The sequence below is a fragment of the Coccinella septempunctata genome, chromosome 8 (genome assembly GCF_907165205.1).
Source record: "Coccinella septempunctata chromosome 8, icCocSept1.1, whole genome shotgun sequence".
Lineage (NCBI taxonomy): Eukaryota > Metazoa > Arthropoda > Insecta > Coleoptera > Coccinellidae > Coccinella > Coccinella septempunctata.
The window spans coordinates 15,051,171-15,063,327 of NC_058196.1; positions in this window are offsets into that span (position 1 = coordinate 15,051,171).

The following is a 12,157-nucleotide window of genomic DNA, read 5'->3' on the forward strand; positions in this document are numbered from 1 at the left end:
GATATAATAAATCGATTAATACATTCGAAGTTACTATACCTGTGAAATTTCACTTTATCTGTCTTTTCAAATCATTTCGTACTATTAATTGCACTCTACGAGGACACCATTATTACTTTCATAATAGAAAAAGGATACGACATTCAAAGTTGATCTAAAATTGATGAGAAAATTCTGAAAATTTCGATAAATACAAAGTTCAAACGGATGTTTATTTCGGCCGCACCCCCTCTCTCTCTACGCCGTGTCCATGTGTTTAATATGTCTATGGGTCTAAGAGAGTATTTTAGCCACACACTACCCACCTGGGTAATGTTTTTGATCCGGGAATCAACGCTTGATTGACAAATAGATATCAATTTGTTTTTAATCCATAATTCAGCCATGATCATTCAGAATATCATTCTCGCATCAAATATGATGTTCATACATCCATTCACTTATTCTCAATTGCTACTTCTTCAATATATACAGAAATGAAAAGGTTTCAGTCAAAGATTATAGAGAACTCTTTAATCTTTGGTTTCAGTGATTTCGTTTTAGAAATCGAGTGATTGACTGTCATATCGTTGATCGGACAATTGAAGTTTTATGCAACCCACTGTGAGGGTGGCAAAAAGGATTGAAATAGTTATTTTCCTAAAAAGATACCAGAGACTTTTCTTCATGCGGGCAAGATATTTTCCCCAAGAGCAGTTAGGCATAATATTTTTTCTACAAGCGCTTGAAATATATCCACTTTGCAAAACAGATCAAATTTGATTTGATTAATTCATATACAGGATGATTCCGGAGGAAACCGTCAAATTTAAGGTGAAGTTTACACTAGTCAAGACAGTTTCAAAACAATTTTTTTTTTGATTTATGGTTGGAGGCCTTAATTAAGAGTCTACAGGGGGATTTGTCCGATTCGACCGAGTTTTCTTTTATTCATAACTTTGGTATGGCTTGATCAATTCTGATGAAATTTTCAGTGTAGAACAATTAATTGTTCTACGAAAATCCATTTGCGCTTGCTCTGTACAATTCACAACCGTTGTGAACCACACTACGAACAGGCCTAATACTTTCAATACTTCCAATTCTTTTTTAAAAATACAAGGTGGGAATTGTTTTAATTTCAGATTAATTTTGCAAGTTAAAAAACACCCTGTACATTCCGTTTTTAATCATTAGGTACCTGCTGTTTCAGATTCTACCATAATATAACATTACTCAGGTGTTTTTATTTTCACCCTTTAGGTCTTCTAAGAAATTTTTTTTTAAATAACAATATTGTAATTTCGCTCCAATGTAAAACAAATTCGTTAAGCATCTATGATGGTAACCATCCAGTAACCAGTGAATAACATAATGTGAATATTAAATGAATAATCTATCCCAAGATGATTATTTTTACATGCCACACCTATTTATACACATGCGGAATATACAGATTTTTTATTTTTGTTTACGATTTTTGTAACGGAAATGGAAATAACGCCAAAATGGCATAACAAAATGAAATGGTGGAGGAGCAACCATCTGTTAGTGCTAATCAAATTTGTACCGAATTAGAAATTTCGCAAAGCAAAGTGTGCAAGACTTTGAAGAAAGAAAAATTCCACCCATACCACTACCAAAAGGTTTAAGAACTGTTGCCACAAGATTTGTCCCAACCCAACACTTCCAACGATTTTATCGCTGGGTTTAGACACCAACAAACTATTTTTCGTGTTCGATTCAGCGACGAGGCTAAGAATGGATAAGGGACAACCCGCATTTGAAGAAAAGTCATAATAGCCAACACAGATTTTCTGTCAATATTTGGCTTGGAACAATAGACGGAAATTTAGTTGGCCCTCACATTTTTGCAGAAAGACTAAATAGTGAAATTTACCTCAACTTTTTGGAAAAAATTTTACCGAATCTATTGGAAAATGCACATTTCCCCTCTATGTACTTTCAGCATGACGGAACACCACCCCCATTGACTAAACACATGTTATGTCTATGACCACCACATTTTGCATTGAATGTGAGGAATCACCTGAATATAAATTATCCGAATAGATGGGTTCGACGTGGAGGCCCTATTGCTTGGCCACAAAGATCGCCTGATTCGAACCCTCTAGATTATTCTGTGTGGGGATATCTAAAAACAAAAGTTTATAATGATGAAATAATCAGGAGTAGAGAACATCTAATTTCTAATTGACAGAATTTTAGAGGAATGTAATATCTTGAAGCAAAACTCTCGTTGGAAGGTCAATTGGAAATTTAATAAAAAGGTCGCGGATATATTCAAAAAAGAGGAAACCATTTCGAAAATTCTATGTGAATTTTGTGTTAATCCTGAGTTTTGTCTTCCATATGTTTTATTTGTATGTTTTTTTTATCAGTATTTATTTTCATTTATGTAGATTTTTTTAGTTTATGTGCGTATGAAGATATTTTCAGAATTAAACCTATTTCATAAGTACGTCAGGATATAAGCGATTAAATATTTTTTTTTATTATTATTTTCGTCAGCAATCAGAACTTACATTCTATGAGCTAATTTATTAATATTATAATTCCCTCCATCGAGAGTAACTTATTCTAGTTCTTCAGTAAATCAGCTGGCCATACTCTTCTCAGTCTTCTTGGTTGGTTGTATTCTCAGTGCTTTGGAGCGAAATTACGATATATTGATTGTTCTCTTCTTTAGAAATTTTTTCTAGAAAAACTGGAGGTGTGCCAAAAAAAAAACGCCTCAGTAATATCAGTAATATCATATTATAGAATCTGAAACGGGTAGCGAATTTTCGACTCCCACATACACTCCCAGTATTGGAATTATTGAAAGTACACAATCATATTGTTCTACCCTGAAAATATCATCATAATGGATCAAGCCGTACCAAAGTTAGGAATAAAAGGAAAATTGGTTGAATCGGACAAATCACTCTGTAGACTCCCAATTAAGGCCTCCAGCCACAAAACACACCTTGTTTCGAAACTGCCTTGACTATGAGCTCTATCTACTCTGTAATCTGTGACTATGAGTAAACTTCTCCTAAAATGTGACGGTTTCCTCCGGAAGCACCATGTTAAGTAATTTAGTAATTAGGGGAACAAAGGAGTACTTATACTTTATATAGAAGTAGTTGCAGTCTTACTTCTTTGTTGCTTGATACTCCCAAATATCATATAGCTCAAACTGTTTTTTTAGGTCTAAGGTAGTACCCAACAATGTCTATTGAGTACTTTCCTTGATATGCAACAACACCTCTGAGATTTGGTTTGAGCTTTGAGCCTGCTCTTAAGGATTCGGGTATATCACATAGATTTGTTGGTTGGAAGGAAAGCACTTCTGATAAGTTTTTAGTTTTTTTGTAACGTTATTGTTATTGGAACATATTTGTATCTCTATGAATGAAGATACACATATATTTCAACTGTTTAGTCCAGTTTTGGGTGAAAAAGATCAGAAGAGAAAGGGTCTCTGGATTTAGCAGTCCAATGTCGGGGTCCTACTCTTTCAATCCATCCGTCTGCATATTCTCTATAAGCATTGAGTATTAAACCCCCGAGAATCAACGCAGTTCAGAGAAATGAAGCCAATAAGTTGTAGTTCCTTCTCCGGTTCGTAGGGGCGCTGCTGTGCTTCGGAGGGTTTAATACTCAATGCTATTAGTAAAATTGTGAGGGATTCTGAAAACTTGTAACTACTCAACTTAATAAAGGATCTGAAGTACTGATAAATACTTTTTTCTGTGCATGCATGCATATGATCAAAGTTTCAATAAGAAAGGGTAATAAGACTAGACCTATAGATCTTCATAGATCCAATAATGGCAATAAAGGAGTCAATGAAGAATTCTAAAGAGGATTTATAATACATATTCGAATTACATTCGCTGAAGGTGCGAATGAGTTGAAAATCAATCCGGAAAATTACTTCAGGTCCACGTTGTCTATAAAAAGCGATGCATTCTGAAGATATCAAGTTATAATTATTATTTTCATGGAAGCGTTTTCTTATTTCTATTTCTGTTCATTATCAGTAATAAAGCTTATTATCACTGTAAATGAAAATTCTGAATAACTTCCTACTATCAATATCAAAAACAAATGCAAGCCATATATCGAGAACGAAAAGAGTCAGTTGAACACTTAGACTAAAGACTTTTGTCTAAGGTTGAACATTTCCGAATCCATTCGTATGCAGCGCTGATTTTTCAAGAGGCGTTTATAAACACAAAACAATTATTCATTAAAAATAATCCACGGATGAGGTATACCAACGGTTCATTGAATTTGAGAAAATCGTACATGCAGATAACTGAAATATTAAAATTATGATGAAAAACCACAAACATGTTTTTCATGAGTTTGAATTTGAATATAGCCTTAAGGAGTACGGTCCTGAGTTTTGTTCTGTATGTTCTGTATCATTGACCCTAACAACTTTAACCTGATAATAAATTTTCAGTCGAATGCATCGAAAATATCAGAGGTTATGACCAAACGAAAATTCGGGGAATTTGTGAACCCCCCCCCCCCTCTGTTTATCGGAAACGGAATACCTAAGAGTCACAAATGAGGTATTTTTGAATTCAGCTCAATGCCCCCTATTCACTGTTTTCGTTTGTCTGTTTACTCGTGAAACACCCTGTATAGCATTATGGACTTTTTCGATAAAAGTCGAGAATCACCAGAAAATCTTTTGCCTATACAGAAAAGAGAATCACGTTCATAAAGGGTGGTTGCTTCAGTTGGAATAGCCAGTAAGCCAGTATGTCCGTTTTAAATTATGTGTATTGAACTGATATGAACTGAATTACCTACTCATACCTACTAAAACCATGATGATACTACTGTTATAGCAGAACAATGGAATCCAACGTTTCATGAAATTCTTCGCTAAACTGTTATTAGGTTATTCATTTTCATAATGTTATTGATTTTTGGAGGCATCTTCTGAATTATTCCGATCTTCAGATCAGTGACAAAAAATCTAGTCATTTTCAGAACTCATATAATACGATAGTGGATTTTTTTTCTGATGTCCTATAATTCAATCCAAATACTAAATTCACTTTACTTTGAATAAGTTCATCATAAGAATCCAGAATTATTATTTCGTGCAGTAGGTATAGAAGTCTAAATTGCCCCTTCCCATTATTATTGTGTTAAAAACGGTGAACGAATCGGGAGTTCTTATTCTCAATTGGTTCCTTTGATGAATTTCATATGAGAGCCAAACTAGAAAATTAACTAGAGTTTGCATATCTCTGAAAAGTTAGACTTTGAGAAGACGTGAACTTCGTGCTTCAGTTGCTAACGCAAACATTCGGCAGGTATTCTCAATTCTCATTTTATCTGATATAAGGAAAACTTACTTAGGTGAATGAAACTTTTATTTATCCGTTTGTTTATTAATTTGAATGTAATTTAGCCAGATTTCGGAAAAAACTCAGGACTTACTAGATAATTGAATGCTGCTGTAAAAACATCTATTTTACATAATATTGTAACGTTTTCTTCGCTTGATTAAAACGTCCAACTTATTAAAATTATTTATTTACACTTAATACACTTATAACTCACAAACTAACTATTACACTACTATTTATTTCCACTCTTGTTTATTTCCACTAGTCGCTTGCACTGTAACTGTACTTGTACTTGTCTACCTGCTCCTCCGCTGGGCTTATATAGGCGCCGGAAACATTCAGGTACCTTCGCGGTTATTCTAGAAGCTCTCGACCGCTCTGGTTCTCGAAAGGTCCGACCGCAAGGGCCGGACTGGTTACACTGTCCCCTCCTTAAGCCTGTTCTGTCCCAGAACAGATTTAGTGAATTCCTCCGAGGACCGTGGCGAAACTTGCACTCATCACCATTCCTACAGTAGCCATTCTGATGGAAGTAGCACTCCACAGTTTTTCCAGGCTCCCTGGCCTGCTTTGGGTTGAAACTGCACACCAGGATCCGTATACCAGTCCCCTGAAATACCACCTCCAGCATGCTTCGCACAACAGGCCAATTTAGCTGGTCCAATCCACAACCGAGCTTGGGAACAGCTAATTTCCTAACTCCAAAGCGTTGAAGGTCTTCTTTCAAGCTATGCAGTGCCGTCCATAGATTCTGATAGGTTGGCTTCTGATAGGAATGTTGCTTGGTGACTAGGTAATAAATGAACCGACCTTCAGCCTTCAATTTCAAAGCTTGTCCGATTATTGGCTGCTGTCGCAATAGTTCTTCCTGGCGTCCAAATTTCTGAATACTCTTGCTATTCCTTTGCTCATACGAAGGTCCTTTGCTACACAATGAGCGAGAGAGTATTCCTCAGACACGGTAAACAGATCTTGATGTACTTCCTGTGTAACGCTGAACCGTGCAACACGTGTCTCACCATAGCAATCCATAAACTTCTGGTAATCGCTGCTACCTTGCATCGGGGCTTCCACAAGACGTACTTCTTCTTTGTCCTGCGCGTACGGGGCTAATCGGTTGAAATGGACAACCTTTGGTTTTCCTCTGGGGAGCTTCCTTATCCGGTAAACTACATCATTTACCTCTTGATTATTTCATACGGTCCCTCCCACTGTCTCTGCAGCTTTGGTGAAAAACCTTTCTTCCTTTGTGGATTATGTAGCCACAACAGATCCCCAGTGGTGAATCCACCTTCAATAGCCTTGATGTCGTAGGGCATTTTCATTCGGTCACTTGCTTGCTGCATTTGATTGCGTACCTTGTCATGAATGTAATCCAGCTTGTTCCTTAATTTACTAACGTAGTCCTCCCCAGCTACGTCTTCTCCAGGCTTACATCCAAACTCTAATTCGAAAGGCAGCCTTATTTCTCGGCCGAACATTATACTGGATGGAGTTTCCTTGGTAGATTCTTGAACCGAAGATCTATATGCCATGGTGAATAGATGTAAATATTCATCCCAATCCCGCTGGTGATCAGAAACTACTTTGGCTAGATGTTTTCCCATGGTCCGATTCATTCGTTCGACCATGCCGTCTGATTGTGGATGGAGAGGTGTAGTCCTTGTTTTGTGAATCCCCAATTTGCTGCATACTTCTTGGAATAACCTCGATTCAAAATTTCGGCCTTGATCACAATGCAGCTCCAGCGGTATTCCAAATCTGCAGAAGAATTCTCTGACCAATTTATCAGCTACCGTACTTGCCTCTTGATTAGGAATACCACCCATTTCGTGAAATAGTCCATCGCTACCAAAATGTACTTGTTTCCATGGTCTGTTTCGGGAAAGGGGCCAGCGATGTCGATAGCTACTCGTTCCATGGGAGATCCGACGTTATATTGCTTCATTGGTGCTTTTCCTCTACCATAAGGTCCGTTAGCAGCAGCGCAAACCTTGCATCTTCTACACCAATCTTTAACGTCCCTCTTACAATTTGGCCAATAAAATCGCTGCCTGACTTTTTCCAATGTCTTGGTTATCCCGAAATGTCCACCTGAAGTTCCGTTATGTAGTCTGGTCAGAATGTCTGTCACACGGCTCTTCGGCACAATCAACTGAAGTCTCTGCTCAGTTCCATCTTCATTTTCCCAACAGCGTTTCAGAAGACCTCCATCAATCTTCAGCGTTTCCCATTGTGCCCAATACGACTTTATATTCTGGCTCAGTCTGGATACTTCTTCCCAAGTAGGTCGTCTACCGCTCTTCTTTCAACTCAGGATTACTTTCAAGTCGTTATCTTCCTCTTGTGCTCTTTGAATTTCCTCAGGTAGCCAGTCGTCTTCGATTACGGTGGTCCGCCTTAAATCGATCTTTTCTTCCAGACGCAAACAATGGCTGCAATTCTCGGGACAGGGCCTTCTTGACAACGCGTCTGCATTGCGATGGCTAGTCCCCGCTCTGTGTTCAGTGTCAAAGTCATACTCTTGCAGCCTCTCAATCCATCTAGCCACTTGTCCTTCCGGGTTCTTAAAACTCAGGAGCCATTTCAAAGCAGCATGGTCCGTTCTTAGTAAGAATTTCCTTCCGTACAAATATTTGTAGAAATGTTTTACGGACTTGATGACTGCTAAAAGTTCTCTCCTGGTCACGCAATAATTCCGTTCTGGTTTGGACAACACCTTGCTGAAGTACCCGATGACTCTTTCCTGTCCATCCTGTACTTGCGATAGGACGCCGCCAATGGCTGTATTACTGGCGTCGGTGTCGACCACAAATTTACCTTCAGCCCTTGCGTAACTCAGAACTGGAGCTGTGACCAGAGCCTTTTTCAATCGTTCGAAGGCTTGGCAACGTTGGCAAAAACAGATACAAATCTTCTATAATAAGTGCAAAGGCCTAAGAAACTCCGCAACTCACTCTTGTCTTTCGGTATAGGCCATTCCTGCACTGCCTTGATCTTATCCGGATCAACCTTGACACCTTTACGTGAAACAACGTGTCCTAAATATTTCACTTCTGTTCAAAACAGATTACATTTTTTAGGACTTAGCTTTAGGTTGTCATCACGAAGTCGCTGGAAAACCTCGGATAGGTTGCGTAAGTGATCTTGGAATGATTTTCCCACTACTATCACATCATCCAGATACACCAGACAAGTTTTCCAGAAGAGCCCTCTCAATATTGTCTCCATCAGACGTTCAAATGTGGCAGGAGCATTGCATAGACCGAAAGGCATAACTTTAAACTGCCACAGACCCGTTCCAATACTGAAGGCAGTCTTTTCTTTGTCTTTTGGATCCAAGCCAACCTGCCAATATCCACTCTTCAGATCCAAGGTGGAAAACCAACGTGATCCCGAGAGTGTATCCAGGGTATCATCAATTCTCGGTAAGGGATAGCAGTCCTTTTTCGTGGCCTGATTGAGCTGCCTATAGTCTACGCAGAATCTAGTAGTTCCATCCTTCTTCTTCACTAATACTACGGGCGATGTCCAGGGGCTATCTGACGGTTCGATTACACCTTCTCTCGCCATGTCTTCAATAATCCTTTCAGCTTCTTCTCTTTTTGCCAGAGGAATAAGACGTCTAGGATGCTGTCGGATAGGTTGTGCATCACCAGTATTGATTTTATGCTGCACAACATCAGTCTTCCCTGCTTTTCCGTCCGTAGCAAAAACGTCGGAGAACGTTTGAACCAATTTTCTCACTTCGAGTAGTTGGTATCGGTCGAGCTCTTGACATTTTGAAGTGAGGAGGGACACCAGTTCTTCAGAATTGCTTTGCGATTTTGAGACTTCTGCAGTACTTATCCCATCCGAAATATGGTACACAGGTACACCACGTCCAATCAAGGTATCCTTCTTCAGGGTGACTGGAAACATGTTGACATTTAGCAATCGGATGGGAATGCTGTCTCTTACCCTTACCAAGGTCTTTCCAAGTAATAGTCCTTTAGCTAAGGTTGTATCGTCAGAGGGCTCAATTACTCTCACGCAGCCACTCCTCGTTACATCGTCACATCTACCAGTCACTATGCCTTCAGTTCGCCCTGGCAACGTGATGTCCTCGGTCAGTCGAATCCGAGATATCTTGTCCTCCACATCATTGAATGGAATCTCTTCACTTCCTAGCCGAAGTACATCACTCTTCATATCCAATTGGCATCCAAGCTTCTTAACAAGGTCCAATCCCAGAATAACTTCTTCCGTGATTCCAGCTACCAGAACTTCGTGGCTAACTGTTGTGTTTCCCAATTCAGTGGTGGAGATGATCGATCCGTAAGTCGGTATAACTTGTCCAGACGCAGTTCGAAGTTTGATCCTAACTGGGCGAATCTTGAATCCTTCAGCAATTTCTGGACGCACAATAGTTTTGGTCGAGCAAGTGTCTACCAGTATTTTCACATTTCGGTCATTTATCTTTCCGGGGATTATGCTTGATAAATCCTTAGACATTATTCCCCGGATTATCACTTCGGGGGCATTTTTGGCTTGGGTCGATTTATGCCTCTTATCACCGACCCTTTTTAGTTTCCCTGCTGTGACTCTTTTTCCAATTCTGGACAGTTTCGCTTGAAATGCCCACTTTTGTTGCAGTTCCAGCACACAGTATCCTTTTTCCTAGTTTGTGATATTCTGCGGATTTCTTCTCTGACAATGTCCTCAATAGATCGGTCTGATTCTTGGACTTGTCTAACACGAAGGTGTCCTCTATGCGACACTTGCTTCGCTGCCTCAATTTCCAAAGCCTGGGCTAAAGCATCATCAATGGTTCTAGGGCGTGCTAGTCTCAGGGCTTGTTGTATTTCACTATCCTTTATCCCATCCACGAATGTCTGGATTGATAGCTGTTCCAGGAAGCTATCTGGAGCAGATGGATAAGCCAGCCTGACTAATCTCGCCACATCAGCTTCAAACTCCTGGAGATTTTCCCCTGTTTTCTGCACTCGGTCCTTTATTTGTGCATGGTATACTTGTTGTAGATGAGCATCACCATATCTCATCTGAAGTTTCGATGTAAGAACTTCGTAACAGGCTTGTTGACCCTCCGGAATCGTTTGCAGAATGTTGAGTGCCTCTCCTCGTAGAGCGATAATTAATGCCGTGGCTTTTTCGTTGTCGTTCCAATTGTTCACCAGCGCAGCAGCTTCAAACTGTTTTTGATATGTCGACCAGGGTATTTTTCCATCAAAAGTTGGAGGCTTGATCTTCATTCTACTACCTTCGCCGCCATTTTCCGCTTTCGCTGTGCTGTAGGGTGTTGAAGCCAGAATATCTGTTCTGTTTGACATTCTTTTCAAGGAATCTATGAACTTGATATGATGTTCAATTATTCCTGCCATTTCTTCAAACTTTCCGTTAACCTTGTCAAACTTTTCATCAACTTCGTCAAATTTTCACTATATCGAATCTCTCGTACACTTTATCGAATTTTTCATTTATGGTTTCCAGTTTCTCATCCAATTTGTCTGTAAGTTGACTCACCACATCATTACAATTTTTCCTAATCTGGTCCATTTTCTCATTTAATTTCTCATCAATTTTCTCATTTAATCTTCTGGAATTTTCTTCCATTTGTTCATTCAACTTACATGAGTTCTCGTCCATTTTCTCATTCAATTTTCGAGAATTTTCTTCCATTCTTTCGTTCATCTTACTCAAAAAGTCCATTACCGCTTGAGTCTCCATTGCGTTCTGTTATCTTGTGGTCACTGGCATGAACAAATAACCGAAAATATTTATTTAATTCGAGCGATGTTGAACCTCACACGTGACACCAATGTAACGTTTTCTTCGCTTGATTAAAACGTCCAACTTATTAAAATTATTTATTTACACTTAATACACTTATAACTCACAAACTAACTATTACACTACTATTTATTTCCACTCTTGTTTATTTCCACTAGTCGCTTGCACTGTAACTGTACTTGTACTTGTCTACCTGCTCCTCCGCTGGGCTTATATAGGCGCCGGAAACATTCAGGTACCTTCGCGGTTATTCTAGAAGCTCTCGACCGTTCTGGTTCTCGAAAGGTCCGGCCGCAAGGGCCGGACTGGTTACAATATTTATCTGATAAAAATTCTCTCACTTGAATAATCAAGAAAATAATATCTGAATAATAACAACAATGAAATATCATGCTCATGCAATTATATTGGCCGTTTATCATAATTTTAATAGAAACCAAATAAAAATAGAAGGTTGTTTCCTCAAGGAAAATGACACTGTTCATTTTTACATTATCAATTAGACTCTAGATAAATGAAAATTATGTGACCAAATGTCGAAAACTGAAATTTGTATATATGTAGTCATGAGAAGAAATCAAAGGGGCAGGAACAAGGATTGAATAATATATAGTTTTTAAACTGGGCCCACGTTTCGTTGTATTTTCCAATTTTTTCAAGACTGGAAAGAAATTATTTTTCAATTATCAAGTCGCTATAATAGTTCATAAAAGAGAAAAAAACGCAATACCTAGCAATGAAGGAATGATCACGCCTTGCCTTAACAGGGAGGCAATGATTACAAAATAAGAATGAATTCAGAAGCATACTACCCGCCGATATGACTATCAAGAAGTGTTACGATCCGAATTGAACTAGACAATTTGCCATCGTCTGGACAACTAAATGGAGAACGTTCCACTGGAAAAGAGCAAATGCTGACCATGGTTTCGGTCTCAATTGACCTCGTCAGAGCAACACAGCTCCTCCTCCGATGGAAAAACCAAAGATTAGAGCAAAGGGAAGAA